Source organism: Macrobrachium nipponense, chromosome 10, assembly GCF_015104395.2.
Source record: "Macrobrachium nipponense isolate FS-2020 chromosome 10, ASM1510439v2, whole genome shotgun sequence".
NCBI classification, from domain to species: domain Eukaryota; kingdom Metazoa; phylum Arthropoda; class Malacostraca; order Decapoda; family Palaemonidae; genus Macrobrachium; species Macrobrachium nipponense.
The window spans coordinates 76,363,107-76,385,203 of NC_087204.1; the positions used below are offsets into that span (position 1 = coordinate 76,363,107).

The following is a 22,097-nucleotide window of genomic DNA, read 5'->3' on the forward strand; positions in this document are numbered from 1 at the left end:
CTTGAGACCGCACTCTTCAAATCCCTTGAGGCCAAAAGCCCCCGTCCCAGTTAGTAAAATCTCATCTAAAAGATAGGAATGGAAGAAGGCTTATCACGATCCAGGGTCTTTGCGTATCTTTCCAGCCATAGCTCTGCTCCCCATAATCCAGATTTCAATATCAGTCGAGCCTCACTTTTCGGTTTTCCAGCGATATTCGGATTTCATTCAACGTCTTACCTTTCTCCCTTCCTCTCCTCTTCCTTTCCTCCCTCCGCCCTTATACGTTTCGTTTAGCTCATCCAAATTTGTCTCCCCCCAACTAAGAACAGTTCGCCCCTTCACCCACCTCCCACTCAATTCCTCACCCGCCTCTTCAGTACCCCAGTTCCTCTCCCACCCAAACAATAGCTCTCCCACACCTATCCCTCTCCTATCCACCCATTACCCCAGCATTCCGTTCCCCCTCCCTAGTCGACAATAACTCCCCAACCCCAGCCCCACTCGCCCACCCCTTTCCCACCTCTACAGTATCGCGTCCCGCCACCTCCCTCCAGACAACAATCCCCCTACCCCCTCCCCCCCCGTCCCTTCCTCACGCACTCACAACTTACCCACCTATCCTGCATCGCCTCCCCCTCCCACTCGTCAACAATTCCCCATCTCACCCCACCTCCCCACTAACCCACCCCCACACTCACTTCCTTCGAATCCCCGTCCCCAGTCTCAACCCAACAACTCTCTAACCCCCACCATATCAGTAACTTCCTTCCCCCCCCTCCCCCCTTACCCACACATCCCTCATACCCTGTCCCCCCTTACCACATCTCCTCCATACCCTGTATCCCCTCATGGCATCTCGGCGTGGCCGTTGCCATCCCAGGTCTCATATCCGGGCCCAATATCTATTGCCATTTATTGGATATCTTTCTCATCAGGTGTTCGTTTACAAATTCCCCTCCCTTGATCGATGGCTTCATCTCTCGCCCCTCACAGGTGATAGAATCGTTGAGGTGTTTCTCTTTTTTTATCTCTCCAAAAATCATTATTATTATTATTATCTTTTTTTGGGGGGTTCCTAAGGTGTTGAAGTTGGTTTAATTTAGCCCTAAATTTTGGTCTCCCCTTCAGCAATTAAATTTTTAAATGTGTTCTGTCGCTAAAATTATTATTATTATTATTATTAAGAAGGAAGCCTTCTCTGAGGGAAGTAGCATTGAATATTATAGCTGTTTCAACGACATTTAATTTATATAGATTCTTCTCAATTCTGAATTGAGAAGATTCTATATAAATTAAATGCCGTTGAAACAGCTATAAAATAATAATAATAATAATAATAATAATAATAATAATAATAATAATAATCAATAATAATAACAATGCTACTTCAGCACTATTAATCTTGTAGAGAGTTATCTCTATCTTTCTGATGACGGCTTTCTCGTTGTTGCTTAGACTGGCGAGCAACGCGCGTTACCAAAGGGCATGGTAAAATTCTGTTGAGTCATTTGGTTTATTATTGTTTATATAATTCTCTCTCTCTCTCTCTCTCTCTCTCTCTCTCTCTCTCTCTCTCTCTCTCTCCAACGCGACGTTTCTTCCTGATCCACAGGACATTATCAAGCAATGACTGCTGAGGGACTGAATTCCATTGGTTGCTGTTTGAGATTAAGCTGGACTTGTGCCAGCACGGGCTCTTGCTCGTAGAGCAGCCCGTAGAATTTACAGTGGCGAGTCCTTCTTATATCGTGATGTTGTGGGCTCTTGAGTACTGTCAGAGCAGAGTCAAAGTATATAGGGTCTGCTCAACTCGGCAGTGGGGGTGGAGCTAATATTGTAACGTCACAAGAGTAACACTTCCTGTGTTTCTCCATTGAATTACTTAAAGAAACTTTAGTTTTTATACATTTAATCCATATCGCATGGTGTTTTTCATAAGATCTTGAAAAATCTGTAAAGAGGTCACATGCTTGATGTTTTTTAATACCCATTCAAAGTGTATAAGGTCTGCTCAACTTGGCAGTGGGGGCGGAGCTAATGCTGTGACGTCACAAGAGTAACACTTCCCGTTGCTTGTCCATTGAATTACTTAAAGAACATTTAGTTTTTATACATCTAATCCATATCGCATGGTGTTTTTCATAAAATCTTGATGATAAAATCTGTTAAGAGGTCACATGTTTAATGTTTATTAATACCCATTCTCTCATTTAGTCACCAAGCCTTGTTTTATTTCACATAAAATATACCAGCTTCAACACACATTGCTACTCCAGCTTTCTTCATATGTTTATTCTTTACTTATTTATTTACTTACCTATATACTGTACTGGTTTGCTGTATTCTCTTCAAGTCCATTTTTTAATAACATGACAACTTTCTCTCTCTCTCTCTCTCTCTCTCTCTCTCTCTCTCTCTCTCTCTCTCTCTCTCTCTCAGGTAGTAATATTATCAAGATTATAAATAATTCTTAAGAAATGTATTTAGTTCTGTCTCTGTGTTCATACCTCACTTTGAAAAGCAACTTTTTTTTTATTTATGCTAAAGGTTAGAATGATAGATTAATTATATTTTCCAAATCTTATTATGAATACTAATTGTTATTCAATAAATACAAAGAAAATGTGGATACAGGCAGTGTAAAAAATGGCAGTTGCATTTGCACGACTTGACCACAAAAAAGAAAACCAATATCAAAAGTATAAGAATTACATCATATACGATATAAGGTATCAAAGGAATAAATGGTGAAGACAATGATACAGGGAACACGCAATTTATTTATACATATTCCTACAATCGCGTTGTTCTTACTTCCATCCTAGAGAGCGTTCAGCGGGCTTCCCGCCAATGTAAGATCATGTTTTGTATGCTTTTATATTCTTAGTTACATGTCTCATAAGAAACACAAATCGGCTGTCGCCGACCCATTTTTACTCTCTAGCGGGTCGGATACCACATTTCCGCCCGCACGCTGTATATTGAATTTCCGTTACCTGTAATAAAGTCCTACGTGCTGCTCTTGAGCAAGAGCACGTGCTGGCATAAAGCCAGCTTAATCTTAAACAACAACAATAAAGTCAGTACACTTCTACCTGCCTCTTTGTCCACACCTCACACCAGCAAATTTCTCATTAGCACTTCATATCACATAAATATACTTCCGAACTCGTAAGTTTACATATAACACAAACTGTATACATAAATGTATTAATTATGGATGCCTCAAACTATTGTAATATTTTCGGAAAAAGTACAAAAAGGTATTCGTCAGTCTGGCTGGATGTAACTGATGACGTTTCACAAGGGGCGGGGCTAGATTTCAGATCTCCCACAACACTTAATTTTTTTTTATAATTTTTCTGTGCGCGATTATAGAATTGAAATTAATTGTAATTGTAATGTGTCATATACCAATTGAAAGGGCACTCTTTGTACTTGTACACTGTATATGGCAAAATGTAATAAGATGAAAAATTATGTAAGAAAAATTTAAAAATTTTGGTCCGTCTTTGACCTAGAATTCCTCGAAAATTTCAGAGAACACCTATCAATTTTATTTATGCATTATACAGTAAATTTTATCAGCTTTCTAATCCATTTTTCAGTTTCTTTCTATCATCACCCCTTAGTCAGATACGCTACGAAACATGAATGTATGTTTGTTGACGGATGAAGTAATTGCACATTTTTGTGTGTGTAGATAAATTTTTCTGTGCACGCTTGTGGGTTTGAAAGTAATCGTAATTGTAATGTGCCATATATCACTTGAAAGAGCATTCTTTGTACTTTAACGTAGTATACGGCAACATGTAACAAGAGGAAAATTTATATAAAAGAACGCCATCGCAAAAATAGTTATACAAAAATGTTATCTTAAATATAGTTACATGAAGATATGGTCCTTTTGTAACTGATGACGATTCACAAGGGGCGGGGATAGGTTTTAGTACCGCATCGTGAGCAGACCCGATATACTTTGACTCTGGGTCAGAGCACCTCTCCGGCAGGTCGGGTTTTCATTGGTTCCTGGGAAGGTGACTCATGCGGCGGGCGTTTACGAGATTAATAGTGCTGAAGCAGCAGTCATTTTTAACAAAACATGCCCTCGAGAGGGTCTCCTTCCGAAAAATAATAATAATAATATAATATATAATATTATTATTATTATTATATTCATCAGATTATTTGTTATTATTACTGGTTGACTTTTCCATTTAACCTATGATGTAACAGTAATTAATTGCCGTCTTATTCAAACGATAAATTGCTTAGCTATTGCATTAGCTTGTGTTTTATGTGCTTGGATGAGCAATTCGCTTTTGATACGAAGGGAGCCGATGCATTTGGTTGTTTTATAGAGAAATTATTCCTGAAGGTTTTTACTGGGTGCCTTTTAAATGACACAAAACTAGATATAGGTAGCAGCTATCCTCAAACGATGATGATTACTGCGTGTCTACAATAGATATATGCATATTTTTATATATTATGCATTTGTGTCTTATGAAACATATTCATCTTTAAGGTATTTATTAGACATTAACTCATCTTCGTTATTTTCTTTTCTTTTATGTTTATTCAATTTGGTGAATGTTTAGTCATTTTATGGTATGTCTGTATACGCGCACACACAGCAATATATATATATATAATATATATTATATATATATATATATATATATATATATATATATAAACTAGTTGCTGTACCAGGCGTTGCTCGGGATAAAAAGGGACATGCCGTCCGTGATGACAACCCCTGCAGGGTGGATTATGTAATCACTTGGGATCCTGACGAGCCAAAGGTTTGAAAATCCCTAGAGTTATCACATTATTTGTCGAGTCAAAGAAGAGTTTGCTGCCAACTCCTAAAGTTGTATAAATCGAGGGGGTATGAAAAGGAGGGGTTAAGGCCCCCTTAGGAACGCCCCTAGAATTTCAGAGTTTTCCTAAAACCTTCCTGGCGGGGACGGGGGGTTTATGGTAAAAATTTGGTAGCCCTAGCTTTCATAGTATGGGCGTGCATAACGAGCAGACAGAAATTACCTTTTATAGATATAAATTGTATATATTACATATATGTGTGTATATATATAACATACATACATAAATAAATACGTGTATATGTATGTATGTATATTTTATGTTCTATCTGTCAAGTAACTGAAACACTTTAGTGGCACCGATAATAAGTAACGGATCAGGTGCTAAATTTAATGGTGATCTTTTTCTTTTGTCCATTTTTTGTAGTTGGAATTTTGATTTCTTTTGGGAGAATGATAGAAGGCAAAGCTAATCGGTAACGTAAAATAGATAAAGGTTAGTTTACACGTTTCACAACATCCTCAGGACAGGACGACTGACTTGCAATTAGTACCTGAGAGGTCCAAGCGAAGATGCAGTGCATTGCAATCCCAAAACAATGTACCTTTTAAAAAATCTACTTATATTTTGTATATTAACTAGTTTATCAATTCAGCTTTTTTTTATCTTATGACTGATCTCTTTTTTTTCCCCTGTATTTCGTGTTATCTTATGTAACTTCTTTTAGATTAAACCATATTTAGTGGACGCTTAAATTTCAAGTGCATAAATTAAAATATAGATAATTATTTTTTGAAATTTTAAAGTTGGGGAAGGATTTCTGTGAAATGTTGTGCAGGTTTGGGCCTGGGGCAAGAAAGAGTTTCGAGATTTTTAAGGGGTTACTGTTTTTTTTCTTTTCTTTTTCTTTTCTTTTTTCTTTAAGAATATTTGAGAAAATTAAGGTACGTTGCAAGGGAGACATATTCAGATCTGCGATGAAATGTTATGCATCGTTTCACTTCACTGATGTGAGAAGAGTGCATTAAGAACAGTGGTCTCCCTTTAATAAAGGATTTCTTTGGTGTTGCAGGAGGAAGGCGTTTTAAAGTAGTGATGATTTTTACTTGCCTTGTAGGGAATCTATTTCTGCTCATTGCTCTCGTCATCCTTAAACCATTCTCTTCCCTGATCCCCTACCGACTCTATCCTTCCTTTCCCAAATGCCAGAGAGTGCCTCTGGAGCAATTCAGAACTCGAAGCGTCTATCCTGATTTCCTGACTTTCCACGTGTCACGCTTCTTACTTGGGATTTCCTACGCATTGGCTCGTGGGGGGGGTGGTATGTCCTGGAAACGGGGATAGGACGAGCTTCGAATTGGGTTGGCTCAGAAGGGCTCGCTAGGTATAGGAAATAGGATTGAGTTAGGAGGGGAAATGATGTGGTACTTGGTGGTTCTCAATGCTGGGGGATTTCTGCTAGCCCTGTCTTTAAGTGTATTGGAGCACCCTCTCTCTCTCTCTCTCTCTCTCTCTCTCTCTCTCTCTCTCTCGTTAAATAAGTTATACACAAGTATATTTTTATATATATATATATATATATAGATATACACATGGTATATGTGTATATATATATATATATATATATATATTATATATATATATATGGCTGATGATTGATTATATATATATATATATATATATATATATATATATATGTATATATATATATCATCATCATCATCATCACACATCATCGTCATCAGCCGTTGCTGGTCCACTGGAGGACAAAGGGCTCAGGACATATCCTTCCACTCCCTTCTGTTTATGGTCTTTCTATGCCATTCTATGCCCGCTAATTTTCTTAGCTCGCCAATGGTGCACCGTCTTTTCTTCCTTTCCCTGCTTCGTTTGCAATCTCTAGGGACCCATTCTGTTATTCTTTTCGTCCATCTATTATCTGACATTCTCATTATATGTCCGGCTCACGTCCATTTCTTTTTCTTGCTTGTTGTTAAACTATCCCCTACTTTAGTTTGCTCTCCTTTCCATGTTGGTCTTTTTCTGTCTCTTAGTATTATTCCCATCAGTATTCTTTCCATAGCTCTTTGAGTTGTAACTAGCTTATGTTCTAAGGCTTTAGTTTATGATGCATAATGTAATACTGGTAGGACCATCTGATTAAATACTTTTCTTTTTTAGAAAAAGTGGCATTTTACTTTTCATAATCTCAATTTTTTTTACCAAAAGCTCTCCATCTCATGCTTATCCTTCTTTTAATTTCGGTCTCATGTCCTGGGGAAACACTTACTGTCTGTCCCAAATACGTATATTTATTAACAATCTCTAGAGGTTGGTCCATAACCATTATTTATTTTCTCTCTGCATTTTCAGTGAACATTATCTTAATTTTACTCCTATTCATTTTCAGTCCCACATTTCTGCTTTCTCTATTCAGATCTCCTATCATCTTTTGTAATTCCTCCCCTGATTCACTGATTAGAACTATGTCATCTGCAAATCGTAAGTTGCAAAGGTATTCCCCATTAATGTTAATTCCTAAACTTTCCCTATCTAGATTCTTAAAAACTTCTAGGCAAGCGGTGAATAATTTAGGGGAGATGGGGTCTCCCTGTCTAACTCATTTCTCAATCGGAAATTTTTCGCTGTCTATGTAGTTTTAGGATTGCTGTACTACCCGTATAGATATCTTCAAGTGTTCTAACATAAGATTTATCTATTCCTTGCTTTTGAATGGCGTTCATTACTTCTGAAGTTTTGACAGAATCAAAAGCTTTACTCATAGTCTACAAATGCCATACATAGTTTGTTTGTCATACTCTTGATTTTTCCTTTAGCTGGTTAATTACATGGACATGGTCAGTTGTTGAGCCCAAAACCTACCTGCTCTCTTGGTCGATTAAAGTCTAGCTGTCTTTCTATTCGGCCTAATATGATCTTTGTAAATATTTTATATATTACTGTATCTTCCTTTTTGTGAATTAATATAATGGTAAAGTTTTACCAAGCTGTAGGCATAGAGTAATCTTGCAAGTATTTTGTGTAAAGTTCAGCGAGTTTTGCTATTATGAAATCTCCATCTATTATTAAGTCAGTTGTTGGCCATCTTCTCCTGCTGCTTTATTTCTTTTCTTGCCTTTTAATGCTTTCTTTTTTGGTATTGGCTCTCCTGTTTCATAATTTCCATTGACAAAATGATTTCTTATATCACTATTGTACAGCATTATATAGAAATCTTCAGCAAATTTTATCACTCCATCTCTTTGGTTGATAATATTTCCATTTTCATCCTTTAAACAAATATTTGTTGGCTCCAAGTCTTCTTGTTTTTTTTCCATTAACTTGATGCTTCTTCCCTTCTTTAGCGTTTCCTCAATTTTGGTCTATATACTATATATTACATATATATATAATATATATTATATATTATATATTATATATATATATATATATATCTATATATATAAATATATATATATATCATATATATATATATACTATTATATACGTGATTTTAAAAAGCTTACTGGTTTTGCTATCAATACTGCAACGTCTTTTGGAAGCTAGCAATAAGAGAGGTAGTTTTCTACAGTTCTAGATATTTTTGACTTGCATTGGAGGCTCCCAAACCGCATTGTGCCCCATTGTCATTTATATACTACATAGCTAATTCGTTGCAAGTTTCAGGGACGATTGGTTTCCAGGCAAAGCATTGGCCATAATTTTAACGCCCAACCCTCCTAATTTATCCCGGCTTTTGGGCCACCTGCGGGTTCCTCTTCCTGCCTCCACACAGGGAGCCGTATCATCCCAGGACAAGAGGATCAGTCAGGAAGATTGCACTTTTATTGATGCAAAGAAAGGATAAATGATATGGAAAAAAATTTTATTTTGCCACTCCACTGAACTTGTTTGTAATTGCTTAAAACCAAAGATGATGAGCAAGTGACACCAGTCATTAATGTTCTTAAAATTCATTGTAAATGTGCATAACAAATGTTGTCTTGACTCTGGTTAACAGCTTATGAGATATGTTTATCATTGTATGTATGCGGATTTTTTTAACCATTACTCAGGCTTTACTTGTTTTGCCAAATCTGAACAATGAAAGTAATTAACAAAGGAAGAAAAATTACGTGGTAAAGAATGTATTTAATGTCTGCATCAGTCTGTGTATTTGTGTACAATATGCCGATTAAGATATTGAAAGGCTCATTTTAGTTTAGAACAGGTGATTACGTACGGACCGTCCTAAAGTTGCGCTAACTTAATATTTTGTATTTTATATCTTTGTTTTTTCTTGTACCATGGTCAAATTCCTTTTCGCTGAATTTTCAAGCCCGCTTGAGAGGATTTCATTTTATGTTGTATGAGTAGGATATGGCATTCAGAGACTTGTCTTTACAAGAAGAATGTCTCTTAAGTTTTTACTTACTTTAAAAGATGTCTTTGAATGAATATGAAATATCAAATTTTTTCCTTCAAAGGAAAGTCGTATTGTGTCCTCTAATTTTCTTTAGTAAGATGAGTAGTAGGAGGCTTAAATGGATATATGAAATGTCTCCTCTTTCCTATTAGTGAAATATTTTTCATGAGTGCATGCCAAAAATTAATATACCATGAGAAACTAGGTAAGGTCAACTTGAAAATTTAGCCTAGTCATCGAACTTAGGAACATTGATTATTGTAATTCTAGTAACGGAATCAACTATTCATATGTTTAAAAAAAATTTCTTCAAAGGAAATTTATATATTAAACCCAAGAAAATGTGCTCTATTGGTAGAGGCTGAATTGTTTACTGAATAGTTATATATCTATATATATTTTTATATATATATATATCCTTATATATATATCTATATTATATATATATATATACATACATATTATATGTATGTATGCATGTATATATGTGTGTATGTATAAATATGTGTATATGAGAGAGCACTTTTCATTAGTATGTCTCTCTCTCATAAGGGTTGATCCAGAAGAAACCAAATGCCGTTGCTGTCATGTTCATGATTTAATTGTGTCAGGGACGGAAGGATTGAGTCAGAATACTTTCACTTCAGCTGATTCCCATATATGCCACAGGGTGCACGCACTGGGCACGCAACGCATCCGTTTCATGTATGCTTTGACGTCGCTGATAGCCCATTTCATTTCAAACCATTTGCAGAGTTCCTGCTATACTCTTAGTTTCAATTCTGTTATTCCCTTCTACTCTGCTTCCAGTATCATGTATTACATTTACTCCTCAATGCCTACACTGATCAGCCCCTTCCTGCATTCATTTCTCCATTTCCTGGCTCATTTACCATCGTTAATTTCTTATCCATCAGAATTGCACTGCTTTCATCTTCAATTTACCTTCTCCGATTACTCCATCAAGAGCAGCATTGCAGACCTTTTGTAAACATGACACATCCCTCTCTTAGACTCCATTTTTACACAGATCCAGCCACTGTCAACCTTTCATATTTTACCAGAAGCTTCACTGTCATTATGAAAATGCCCAATTTCTCTCAAGAATTTACCTTTTACTTTATACATCTCTGTATCCTACTCGTCTTTTATATTTTAATAATTCTAAATAAAACTTTCTTTATATCCATGAACTCCATATTTAGGGCTTGGCCTTTGTATAACAAGGCGCCCTGTGGGTTATTAAGACCTGCGATGTTATACACAAGTATCTGTTTGTATACTTCCCATCCTCTTCGGAGTATCATCGATTGTGGCGATAATTTCTAAGTGAGTATCTTCTTTGGGTATAAAGGCGAAGATGTTTCAAACTCATGATGATAAACTTAAACAATATATTTGCGAAACTACATCTCTTGAGTAGAGGCAAGAAGGTAGTTAAGAGAACTTGATTCTAGGAGAGGAAGTAGAATTCTGAGTTACAATGCATTTACAAAATCAAAGGAGAGCAAAGCTTAGCTCAGCATACTAACATACAAACAGGCGAACATATGAGAGGAAGTCACGTAGACGTCTGTGGGTTATAGGTCAACATGTTCCCAAACGAAAGCACTGTGACCTGTTTACACAACAATGGATTTGATTACCACAGGCGAATGCAAAGCAGGGCGCCGCTGATACAACACGCCAAGGCTTAGCTTGCATTCTTATATCAGCCCCTATCACACTCCTTGCTATCTCGCCAGTGACCCCTTGGGTCATCGGCTTATTTATATGTGGAATATATAAATAATGTAACACTTACATTGATTGCTCGGTCGGCTACAAAACCAAACACTGAACATTACTCAAGGCATAAAGTTTGACTTGCACTTGACTTATAGCAGTGTGATAGAGAAATTAATGTAAATATATAGTTAACCCATAGTTACCAGCAAGTGGTTAAGGAATGAATATTCAACTGAAATAAATTATGTTAATCAGATATATAGAAATACTCATAAGTAAAAGGAATAATACATGGAATATACAGATCCACATACAAGATAAATGCATATGATATCGTACTAATATTAAAGATAACTTGTCATGCATAATGATAGTTATATACTGCTAGTCATGAGAATACATATTCAACAGAAAGTACTACCGTGCTTCTGATGATTGCATGACACAAGAATTACATTCTAAAAATCATATATTGTTAAGAAATAAATAGTACCAAAAATGTGATAAGATAAAAGGTAACTGATTAAGAGTAGGTGCTACCTGATTAGCATATATATGTATATAATGATTCAAGTAAGATAAAAGGTAACTGGTTAAGAATAGTTGTTACCTGATTAATATATATATATATAGTATTATATATATATATATATATATGTGTGTGTGTGTGTGTGTGTGTTGTGTGTGTGTGTGTGTATGTGTATATATACCGATTCAAATAGATTCAGATAAGTGTGCACATCATATAGATTACTGGTGCGTATACGCACAGACATATTGATTCATTGTAGAACTTCAGTTGATTATATTAGGTGCGCTACCAGATATATTGAAAGATGAATGATAATTAAGCTTCTCATACTTAACATTTGGAATGCAATGTCACGGAGGTTCCTGTTACACATTTAGCCAGCGTTCAAACCGCTTTTCACACAAAACACAATTCCAAACAACTTTCCCCTGAGTCAAATGAAATGACCAGTTTCAAGTGGCTCTAAAGTCAAATGCCTTAAGGGCTAATGGGAAAGTGTCAGGGCGGGGTACGACGTTATGTTGCTGATCCATCCGTGTACGCCTCAACCTACACCAAGCAAATACGTTAGCAGTGACCAGAACCACCACCAACACGCATGTCACAGCCAGCAGTGTGTAGAACCGTAGATCCTCGTTGACATTGTAAGCCCTTGAAGTGCAGTCCATACCAGACAGTTTTGATAGTTGATGGGCCACTTTCACGTTGTATGGAAGGGGTAAAGCTGGGATGATGGTACTCGACCAAGAAAAATTCGCGAAGTAAGCTCGTTCCCTTATGATGGTGCTTATTCCACGGCCCGTGTAGTTGGGCGTCACTCCACTGCAGCTGTCCTCAGCGACAAACATCCGTGAGGAGGCCGTTGATCCGTCTGGGCATGCAACGTGAAACCCTGCTCTGTCATATCATATCCACAATCCGTTATTCAGCCTGTAAGCGAACTTATACTCGTCAAAAGGGTAAAGTTGTTTCAGACATCTTTCACGTGTATGAGAGAGAGAGCCGTTTAGCACTGGACCTAACTCGCATGAATCCCCTCATATATTGTGGAATTCAAAGGAGTCAGCTGTACAAACTTTATTACCCATGGTGTCGGAACAGTTTTTAGTCAACCTATCCAGGTCTCTGACCGTAAACCGTGTGTTCCTTATTAGGGGAAAATCAATGCGCATCCCCTCCCGTCAGATTAGATATTACTGGTAGTGAGCTATTCGTCATGAAAGTAGGAAACGGTGCAATTTTGTAAGATTGCCAGGCATCAGAAGAATTAAAAGGAATGTTAATCATGATCCTGTAATTCTCAACACTTACTGATATTAAGCTATAATAAAATTCTATCTTATGTGCATCTAACAAAGGAATATAACCAAGTTTCTCTCGTCCGTTCTCTAAAGTTAATGTTAAATCTTTGATAGGCAAGAGATGTGGTGAAAGAACACCCTTTGTAGCTAGCGTGATAGCTTCCACATAGTCTTTTGATTTTTCAATAAAATGTAAATTTTTGTACTGATATGGTCTACCTTAGAACTGTAATATGCTAATGTTGCCAGCAGGTGTTGCACATCCATCATCTGATTGATATTACTGGAATGTTCGTTCACCAATGTCATAAGTTGATTGATTGATGATAATTGTTTACGGAGTTCAGAAAAAACTAATTCATTTTCATGTTGCAAAAATTCAATTCTCTTATTCTGATCGTTAATCTTAGGACGATTTGAAATTCCCAAACCTAAACTTGCAACAGACCCGAAGACGTTGAGCGCCGCAAATATAAATGGGTTACGTCTTTCTATGCTACTGTGTCTCACGGTCCACATAAGTAGATCACGAGCCAAGCATTCTGCTTCAGCAGTTTTGTTTTGCAAGTCGAATGACAACACATCTGCGGCACTTGAAGTCTGAGCTAGCTAAATCTCTGGATTAAAAGGAAAATAGCGAAGGTGTAATTGATTCAATGATTCGGCAAACCGCGACAAATCGCTTTTTAGGTTAATGACATCATCTTCTGGCAGGAAAATCGCTCTTAAATCAACTTGCTTGCTGTAATGAAAATGTCCTCTGTTCTTTCAATGATAGAGCCATGTGTAAAATGTATATTTTTTTGTTTTAGCACTCTTCCCACACGACAAGAATGTCTGAACAAACAGTACCAATCCGAACAATATAAGCTTCATGTTGGAAACCTGCAATTAGTGAGACATATGTAATTACTTGTGTTTGAATTAACTACTTCTATACAAAACAGATAGAATATTTTCATACAAATGTTATATATACATACTTTTATCATGCAAGTTTCATATATACTTTTTATTAGGTATGTTTCATATATATAGGCATACATAAATTCTTCTCCTTTTTTCTTTTCTTTCCTTCTACCCTCTTTCCCTTAACTGCGAACATGAGCCAACGGTATTGTTCTCATGTCAGTAGGTTGGGATATGTTTTGAACTATTAGTCTGTTGGCCGTTAATATTTCTAAAATGCTAAACGGGCCTTCAAACTTAGGTGTTAGCTTATAGTTCAACCCCTTACGTACAAGTATATTATATTGGCTTACACCTTGCTTCCATAACATCCCGTAGGGGGTTGTGATAATTAAAATTGGTTGTAGGCGTAAATACATGAAAGGTGTTCCTAGCTGGGCTACCGTACAATGCCTTGTGCGGTGCGACATTTTGATAGATACATGATATGAGTGGTTAAAAGTACTTAGAACCGCGGGTATGGCAATATCCCAGTTTGGATCCATTCCCCCAAGTGTAACTCGTAGGACATTGAGCATCTTCCTATTTACCCTTTCAACTAATCCATTCAACTTTGGGTGATAGATCATGGTATTGATTTTCTTAATGCAAAGGAATTCACACAACGAGTTAAGGAAATGATTATTGAATTCTCCACCCGAGTCAGAGATTATCATGTGTGGAATTCCATGTTTACAAATGTAGCACTCGCAAAATTTCCTAGCGCATTTAATTGTGGTTTTAGTTTTTAGTGCTATCAATTCTGTATATCGAGTCAAGGCATCTATTAACCCTAAGAGGTGCTTATTTCCCGGTCAGACTCGTAAAACCCTGTTAATAAATCTAAGTGTACTCTTTCAAAGGGTTGGATGGGCACAGGATAGGCCCCCAAGCTGACAGGTGTCTTAGTTTGCCCTTTGTTTTCATGACAAATGTGACAATTAGCTATGGTATATCTGTAAGCATAGTGATTTGGCTTTCTGTGACATGATAGAGAACCCTGGATGACCATGTAATGGATTGGAATGCAACCAATTTAAGACGATTGGTATAAGCGAGAATGGTACCATTACCTGGTCGTTAGTCACCTGTGGGGTGCTTCAGGTTTTCCTTGTCACGGACCTACACAGAATGTTATCCTTGATTATATCATTCTGCTGCGTATACTTCACATATTCCTTTTCCTTTGGATTCCCGTTCAAAGCATCTATTATTTTCTTTAACTGCTGATCTTTTCTTTGTTCAGTCTGTAATAGTTCAGCGCTCCAACCCGGGTCTTCCTGTTCAGACACAGTTTTAACAATAGGCACGGATGTTGATATATCTACTAGTTCAGCTAATGGCTCCATACAAGATGGCGCGGGGTTACGTGATAGTGCGTCAGCAATAATATTTGCTTTCCCAGGTAGATATCCTATCCTGGCGCCAAAGTCTTGAATGATTATATGCCACCGAGTTCTTTTGGGACTGTGACTAAAGCCTTTGAAGAAGTCGGTGAGGGGCTTATGGTCAGTAAGAACCCTGACAGGATAGCCGTATATTATGAACTTATAATGTACTAGTGAGTTAACAATAGCTAGCCCTTCCTTGTCTATTACTGCATATTTACTTTCAGGAGGTCTCAGTTTACGTGAATAAAAAACTATAGGGAAGAGCTGTTTGTCATATTGCTGAAGCAGTACCCCTCCTACCCCTTGGTCTGAGGCGTCAGTTGCGATAAAGAATTCCTTACTGAAGTCAGGGAATTTTAAGATAGGTGAACTGCATAATTTCTCTTTCAAGGTATTGAACGCCTATTGATGCTTTTCAGACCATATAAAATCTACGCCCTTCTTTGTAAGATCGGTTAGAGGAGCAGCTATGATTGAATAATTGCGTATAAAACGCCGGTAATACCCACTACACCCTAAAAATTGCTGTATCCCCTTGACGTTAGTAGGTATCAGAAGTTACGGATAGCTGACACCTTATCGTGGACTACCTTAAGACCTTGAATAGACACCGTAAAACCTGAATAGACGAGTTCTGTTTTAAAAAACTCACACTTGGTTATCTTCACTCTTAAATCTTCACTCTTAAATTATGTTGCCTTAGTCTCTGTAGCACTAGCTCTAGTTTACGTAAATGTTCTTTCTAAATAGTTATTAGAAAAGATTACAAAGGTCGTCCATATAGAACAATGTAGGGTATCCCCTAAGCAAGTCTCCGAACACTATATTAATCATCCTGGTGAATGTAATTGGGGCGCAATGTAAACCAAAAGGCATACGTAAAAATTCATAATGTCCCCTGGCTGTGCTGAAGGCGGTGTATGGGATACTCTCTTTTTCTAAAGGTATCTGGTGAAAGTAAGTCCAAACTGGTGAAATATTTGTTCTGTCCTAACAAAGTTAAAATATTGTCAGTACATGGCACTGGGAATCAATCGGGAATCATTTCCTCATTTAAGCGACAGAAATCTACGCAAATACGCCAAGTCCGATCTTTTTTCGGTACGACGATTAAGGGGAAATTATAAGGGCTGTTCGATATCCTAATGACTCCTTATTCTAACATTTTACCTACTTCATCGTTGATCTCATTCTGGAATTTCATAGGGAGTTGGTACGAAGGTACATAAATAACTTTATGCTTGTCTTTTAGCCGCATTTGGTGATCAATGACATCCGTTTTTCCCAGAGATCCCTCGGTAGTGGAGAAAACATCATGATATTTAGTTAAAAGATAAAAAAAATTTCTGCTGAATCTCCTCTTCTTGAATGTCTTTATTGATTTTACTTTTGATAGATTGTAACAGGGATTCGTCCACAACAGGTTGAGTGGGATTAATTTTAGCAACAGTAAGAATGCAATGCTTATAAACTTCCATATCCACGATGTGTTGACTTTTGTGGATCACTAAATTGGTATTCAAATGGTTACAGACTTCAACGTTAACTTGTTGCTGTGAATCAACAGTGTATAGTGCTTGTGTTATGGACAGTCCGTTAATTTTCAGAGTGTCGGAAAGGATTAATATTTCAGATCCCGGCAAGGTCTTCTTTACACGCACTAATATGTTCGAAGGTACATTTGGCTCGAGAGTTTGCGTGCAATCTGCTATTACGGGTGTGTGAGAATTCTGTTGGGTCGCTTGAACAATGTCATGATTCATGAGACAAGTGATTGGTTCCTCAATGTACGTTACTGTTTGATTGTTTGTCTCTTTTTTGTCCAAAACTGATTTTAAGGTGTCAGAAGATTTATAGAATTTTCCTTTGATATACACGCCGTGTTTGGCAGGGGCTAAGATAATGTTTTGAATGCCCATAGACGGGTATCCAATAATTACAGCTGGATACATATCAATGTTTTGCACAACTATAAAGGTATCGGTAAGCGTGAACTTACCCACCTTGTACTGAATCTGAGTTACGCCTACTACACTTAATTCATTATTACCGATACCCGAAAGACGTACTCCGGACTTCTCAATAGGGAAGTTCGAAAACAACATGTGATGAGTCCCCAAATCCATGATATTACGTGGACTACCGGAATCAAAAAACAGTGTGAAGGGTCGGTGTTCTAAATTTACGGCATGCAAGGTAGGCTGTAATTCATCTTTACTGATAATAGCATGTATACAGTGAAAGTCTACGGGAACCTGCACTGATTTTTTGGATTTGGTCATGTGGTTCATAGGAAAATTCTGGGTCTCGCATACGTCTTGTAGGTGATTAAATTTGTTATTTGATTCAAAAAATGCTGATACGAATGACCTAACATCACTCTCCCCCATTGGAGTTAATTACTTGGTATTTGGTTTGCTTTGCACACTCGGAAAATTTGACTGACTGTGTGTTTTGGTTAGACGGCCTGGGAACAGAATTTCCTGAAGCACGATTTGTTTATTTCTGATTTTGAGCAGAGTTACTGTTTACCTGTTTCTTTTTATAGTAATGAGGATTCTTCTTCTTATTATCATTGGCAACATTTTGTGTGTTTTTAGCATTATGTTGCTGTTGGTTACGTGAGAAGCAACGATTGTAAGAATGACTGGAGCTGTTATGAATTGAACAATAACGCGTTCGGTAGTCTCCAATCATATGCCCTGCACACTTACAATTAAAACAAGTTACCCCTGCTGCGTTATTATTGATTATATTTACTTGCTGTGGTTTACTTTCATTCTTTGCAAAAACTTGAGTAAGCAAGGGGTCCAGATCTGTGCACTTAGACATATGTTTCATAATTTGTTTATATATGTCTAGCTCCGTACTGTTGGGCGATAGCTTCTTGTTAAAACAGCGTACCAAGGCTTCCGGCAACATAACTGTCAAGCAGGTTAAATATGTGAGCCTGATAAAATCTTTTACAGCCATGTTCCTTCCCATAACCCAAGAGAAGTAAGCAAACTATCCCGATATTCATTCAACCAGTCAGCAATTAGTGCCGCCCTCTCTACAACGTTAACCAAGTTGAGTCACAGAGACCAGATTAATGATGTTACTCAAAGCTAAAACTACATCCAAGGCTTCTTCACCGCCATGTATGGCCCGGAATCTAATTTTAAATTCATCCCATGTATCCGCCTCTTGGAAAGAGACTCCCCTCAGGTATGAACCTGCATCGCCTTTAGCAAAGTCAATGAAACTTTTAGCTTCCTGTAATTGTAAGGATGGGTCAGTGATACATTTTGCTTTTAAATGAGCATCCACTGACAAGATCCAAGATTCGACACCTTGAGGCAAGAACCCGTTGACCCGGCCTTGAAAGGAAGCAATTGCAGACCTAGCACTGACCAAGGTTAGTACTGGGTTGTTGGGTGCGGAGGTGGCCATCGTGACTTTTTTTGTTTTTTCTTATCACTACAATTCCTAGCGATCCTATCGAAATATCTATATGAATACACTTGTCCACTGCGTAAATGCATATGCAATATAAGATAAGAAAAAATGTGATACAGATATTAACAGCGTCCCACAAAATGATAAGATTAAAAACAGATAATATGATAAAGATATTTCCGGAGAACTTCTGGAAGAAAAAAAAATTAGCAACAAAGATAAAAAAGGCCTGCAGGGCGAGAATTCAAAGTTGAAGAGAGATTCCTGCAAGAAAGGAAGATTAAGAATAACGCATAACTCACCCCAGGAATAATGGACGATCGATCTGTGTATGGAGAACACTCAAAGTCGCACACCAAAATGAATAAAGAATTGTACTTAGCTTCGGTATATAAGAGAAAGATCTTGGTGTTTTGATGACGTCACGGCCTTGGCTTTGATTTCGCTGCTCCGCGGGTGACCCGAATTCTAAGCTCGCGTTCTGATCGTGCGTTGTTTGTTTGTTGAATGATTCGTTTCCCGTTGCTTGGTCCATGAAGATCCGATGCTGCAGACACGTCCGGTTTGTTTCTTGAAGATATGTAATGTGGAAGACACTCAATAAACGATGATACAACCTCTTGAATGCCTCTCAATGAAGGACATCTGTTACTGTTCGTGGGATGCTTGCGTTGCCATAGAGCCACTAAGTTGCTTGAAGATTCTCTTGCCTTCATTGACTTCTGATATGTTACATTTTCTAAGATTCATTAGTCTTTGAATGATGTGGAATAGTCCGAGCTGCCACCAATGTAGGCTGGGCCTTTGTATAACAAGGTGCCCTGTGGGTTATTAAGACCTGCGATGTTATACGCAAGTATCTGTTTGTATACTTCCCATCCTCTTTGGAGTATCATCGATTGCGGTGATAATTTCTAAGTCAGTATCTTCTTTGGGTATAAAGGCGAAGATGTTTCAAACTCATGATGATAAACTTAACAATATATTTGCGAAACTACATCTCTTGAGTAGAGGCAAGAAGGAGGTTAAGAGAACTTGATTCTAGGAGAGGAAGTAGAGTTCTGAGTTACAATGCATTTACAAAATCATAGGAGAGCAAAGCTTAGCTCAGCATACTAACATACAGACAGACGAACATATGAGAGGAAGTCACGTAGACGTCTGTGGGTTATAGGTCAACATGTTCCCAAACGAAAGCACTGTGACCTGTTTACACAACAATGGATTTGATTACCACAGGCGAATGCAAACCAGGGCGCTGCTGATACAACACGCCAAGGCTTGCTGTATCGTCAGTGACCCCTTAGGTCATCGGCTTATTTATATATGGAATATATATTTTTAAATGTAACACTTATACATATAGTTATCTGTGCTTTCAGTCTTATGTTCCCTGGCGAAAGCTAGAAGCACAGACTTTCCTTCTTGCCGAAACCCCAAATTCTCTTCTTCTTTCAAACTTCTGTTATCTGTCTTACATTTTTAATCGAAGCCCCACCGAACACATTCCCTGATAAAGTGGTTAATGTTATTCCCTTTCTTGAGTTCTTATCCTCACCTTCATCACCGCTTCCTTTACACAGCGGGACCGTTTAATCTTCTCACCCGTTTATTCGGAACCATTCTCTCAATCCAACAGCAATATACAGCTGCTTCTCAACCATACAGAGTTACTGTTATCTTTGTATCAACAACACCTCACCTGTATTCCTATTAATCGGGTTCTTTTTTCTTCTTCGGTATCTCAAATTTATAAAGCTTACACCTTGTTATCTGGCGTCATTCACAGCCTAGTGTCTTCAGAAGCCTTTTATTGACACACGAGTGCCTTCGCTTCAGACAGCACCTCAGCTTCTCGGTATTTGCATGTCCTAATTTGAAATCCATTCATTCCCCTCCTCTATAACTTTTTCTCCTTAAAGTACTTGCTCAGCTTCACCCCTGTGTTCTCATAACATCCCTCTTCTCTTATCTCGTTGACTTTCTTGTCCTTCCTCTAATATACCTGTACACGATCTTTTCGTATCATGCAACTGTATCAGAAAACAGTGATCATAACGTTTCCTTTGGCCTGAATCCCTAACTTTAACACCCTTTCATTTAATTTTGTAGTAGTCTTAGTCCCTTTATATATATATATGTATATATATATATATTATATATATATATATATATATATATATATATACTTCAACACTATCATCTCATCATGTATTACTCTTAGTCCCTTTTACCATATATATATATATATATATATATATATATATATATATATATATATATATATATAGATAGATAGAGATAGAGAGAGAGAGAGAGAGAGAGAGAGAGAGAGAGAGAGAGAGAGAAGAGAGAGGAGAGAGAGAGATTTGTCGTTGATTTTCATATTCACCTTAATAATATGACACATCAGCCCCAAATATTTCACTGAAGAGACGATGATGCCTACTGTTAAAACGCTTTCCATCGTCAACTCACAGGGGACCCCAACAATCACCCCCTCTGTGGAGTTTATCTTCTAGCGCCGAGAAGAAACAGACCTGTACTTATTATTATTAGTAGCGGAGAAACAGGTGTTTGTTTACGTAGTAGCAGTTGCCAGTCGAGTAAATGTTCAGTTCGGCAACGGGTCCTTTTGTACTGATTCTCTTTTCTTCGCCGAATGAAAAGAAGCGGGAAAAGAAAGAAACATTTGCCAGTGTGCCTCCTTTGGCTTCTCTTTTCTTCTTCTTCCGTTTGCAACCACGAGCACACTTGTGCGAGAGAGAAAATGGGCCAGGCAGTTCGCATTGTTGCCAGTGTTCGCCGGCAGCGAAAATAGATAACACGCTGAAGGTCGTTGCCTCAGCTTCGATGCCTCGTAACAGCGCTGACCGTGTGGGTCTTCCTCCTATCAAAATGCAGCAGCCTAATCCAAGAAAAGAATTTGTCTTTTACGCTGCAATATAATATGAGGAAAGGGAACGGGGTTAAGGAGCAATGTCGTGTGGGCTTTTGAGGGGTTAATGAACGAGTGTTTACCGAGAGTGGCTAGGGCAAGTGCCAACGTTTACGCTAAGAGGCACATGCGCTCGTTAAGTCGTGCTTTACGATTCACCGTCGCCAGGTGAGAGCGTCAACCCTCCTCCCCTCCCCTCCCCCATTCCCCCCACCCTTATCTCCCTTCTTCCTATGCTCTTTCCTCTTTTTTCCGCCTCCCCTCCCCCTTCTGTGTCTTTTATGGTGGATGGTAAGGGGGGAGGGAGGATAGAGGGAGGATTTGGGAGAGGTTGGGAGAAATCACCTGATTGTGAGCTTGAACCTCGTTAGGCTTCGAGACATGCTGGCGTTCGATAATATTCCCCAAGTTATTGATCAAGTGTGGTAGAAGAAGATTTAGGTTGTGTGGCGACGTGTGGAATCGTCTGCCAAAGAAGAAGAAGAAGAAGAAGAGAGAGAGAGAGAGAGAGAGAGAGAAAGAGGAGAGAGAGAGAGAGAGAATGACGATGAGGCTGTTGGGGGTACGGGGCATACCGTGAACTTAG

General features: G+C 38.0%; 1 protein-coding gene across 1 annotated transcript in view; it reads left to right on the plus strand.

The window, feature by feature from the left end:
* The window catches only part of LOC135223704 (adenylate cyclase type 6-like), an 891,429-nt gene that overhangs the window by 74,019 nt on the left and 795,313 nt on the right, over positions 1 to 22,097 (plus strand). The gene's annotated exons all lie outside the window — the stretch shown is intronic.